The sequence below is a fragment of the Aegilops tauschii genome, chromosome 7, assembly GCF_002575655.3.
Source record: "Aegilops tauschii subsp. strangulata cultivar AL8/78 chromosome 7, Aet v6.0, whole genome shotgun sequence".
Lineage (NCBI taxonomy): Eukaryota > Viridiplantae > Streptophyta > Magnoliopsida > Poales > Poaceae > Aegilops > Aegilops tauschii.
The window spans coordinates 320856205-320859058 of record NC_053041.3 but is presented as its reverse complement, the minus strand read 5'-3'; positions in this window follow the sequence as shown (position 1 = coordinate 320859058).

Sequence of the window (2854 nt, the reverse complement as noted above, 5' to 3'; positions counted from 1 at the left end):
TGTGACGCTTCACCAAAAAAAGTTGTCAGTAAAAGACATTGTTTTATTGGGATATCCTGCCTTCGTGGCTAAGGGTTGAATCGATTATACAGAGCCGGATTCAGGAGAAGGAACCCGCCATGCAATGCCGAAGATAATCCGCGTGCCAAACACATCGTCATCGAAGACTGGTTCAGGGACTACTGAGGGAGTCCTGGATTAGGGGGTCCTCGGGTGTCCAAACCATTTAATATGGGCCGGACTGATGGGCCGTGAAGATACAAGCAGAAGACTTTCCCCCTGTCCGGGTAGGACTCCTGTATGCGTGGAAGGCAAGTTTGGTGTTCGGATATGTTATTTCCTTCCTCCACCAACCGACTCTGTACAACCATAGATATCTCCGGTGTGTGTATAAGCCGGAGGGTTTAGTTCGTAGAGGCTATCATAATTCGCATAGGCTAGACAGCTAGGGTTTAGCCATTATGATCTCGAGGTAGATCAACTCTTGTAATCCCTATACTCATCAAATACACTCAAGCAGGACGTAGGGTTTTACCTCCATTAAGAGGGCCCGAACCTGGGTAAACATTGTGTCCCACTTGTCCCATGTTACCATCAATCCTCGGACGCACAGTTCGGGACCCCCTACCCAAGATCTGCAGGTTTTGACACCGACAGGGTCCCCACAGGGTACCTTGTCCCAGCTATTCGCCATAATTCGGCGCCGCCTACCTCAAATATGGACCCCTCCCGGAGGCGAGGGACAAGACAAAAGTACTTCCTCCACAAGTCAAAGTGGGGCTCGCAACTCAGAAATATCTCGCACAAGGCCACAAAGCCCGAAATATGCGATATGGACCCTGTGGTGAGGTTGTGGAGATGGATCCCATTGAACTCCAACAGACTCCGTAGAAAGGGATGAATAGGAAAACCTAAGCCTCTTAGAAGGAAGGGCACGAGGCATACCCTCTCCTCCTTGCTTGGGGTGGGGGAGTTCTCGGCAACGGCGCGGCCGTCGACGGAGATGAGACCGGCGTAGACTGGGACCAAATCTGCCGGAGGGAGGAAGCGCTGCGTCTGCAAGTGACTCAGTTGAAGGTACGAAACTGAACAGCTCGACCAATCGCCTGGGAGCGGGCCGTGAGGGTGCAAGGATGAACCTGGAATATCGGCCATGGCGTCGGAGGATTTCTTCGGTGTCGCTTTTTGCGAAGGGGGGGAGGTAATTCTTTCCCACACATATGGATCTATAAATAAGCATCTCATCATGAAGCTGAAAGGACGGGTCCGTGGAAGGATGGCATTTAACTCTGATGGTCCCACCCCGATCTCGAGATATCTTCGGATCCAAGATCTTGAAATTATCCAGACCCGAGTATATTAGAGCGGGTTCCGGATCGTGTTCGGCGAAATTGACATGGCTTCAAATGGAATGAAGGAATAAAAGAACTCGTCTCGCAAGCCGATGATGTAAAGGTTCCAGAAGACGATCCCCGACATTGGAGGCAAGTTCGGGGGCTACTGAGGGAGTCATGGACTAAGGGGTCCTCGGGGCGACGACCCATTGTACATGGGCCGGACTGGTGGAGCCGTATAGTGACAGGAGATCTATGAAGCCGTGGTGTGCCCTCCCAGTCAAGAAGGCACAAGGTATCTTTAAACCTTTATTGTAATCTATTTTTGGTAACCCTAACCCTACCGGTGTCTATATAAACCAAGGGTTTTTAGTGTTTAGGGATAGAGCTATATTCATCACCTCATCGCCTTAGGGTTTAGTTCATGCTGATATCGAGGTAGATATACTCTATAAATCATATCGTACATCCAATACAATCAAGCAAGACATAGGGTTTTACCTCTTCGAGAGGGCCTGAACCTGGGTAAACATTGTGTTCGTCGTCCCTTGTTCCCCATCGATCCTAGATCCACAGCTCAGGACCCCCTATCCCGAGGTCTGTCAGTTTTGACACCCACACCAGGAAAGTGTGCCCGGCTAGAGTGATCGAGCATGTCGGGTAATGTGGTGCACCCCTGCAGGGAAGATTGATCTATTCGAACAGACATGTCCACGGTAATAGGATGAGTCGGAGTTGTATTCCGACCTTATGACAACTAGAACCAAATACTTAATAAAACACACCCTTTCAAGTGCTAGATACAACCTAGTGATCGCTCTCTCACAGGGCGAAAAGGAGAGGATCGCCGGGTAGGATTATGCTATACGATGTTACTTGATGTTGTACCAACTACTCTCTTCTATATGCTTCAAGATGGAGGCTGCCAGAAGCGTAGTCTTTGATAGGACTAGCTTCTCCCCCTCTTATTATGGCATTCTGCAGTTCAGTCCACATATATTACCCCTTTTTACAGATACCAATGCATACGTAGTGTAGATCCTTGCTTGCGAGTACTTTGGATGAGAACTCACGGTTGCTTTTGTCCCCCTTTTCCCCCCTTTTCCTTCTTCTCAGATGATGCAACCAGATGGTGGAGTCCAGGAGCCAGAGGATCCCGAGGATGATTCCACATGGAGTTCGACTTCCAGGAGTAGTTAGGAGGTCCCAGGCAGGAGGCCTTGCCTTTTCGATCGTTGCTAATTTTTGCTAGCCTTCTTAAGGAAAACTTGTTTAACTTATGTCTGTACTCAGATATTATTGCTCTCGTTGACTCGTTTATGATCGAGCTTATGTATTCGAGGCCTCGAGGCCCCTGGCTTGTAATATGAAGCTTTCATGACTTTAATTTGTGTCTATAGTTGTGTTGTGATACCTTCCTGTGAGTCCCTGATCTTGATCGTACACATTTGCATGCATGTTTAATGTATGATCAAATCGGGGCCGTCACACTGCTACAACAACAAAAGACAAATGGAGCT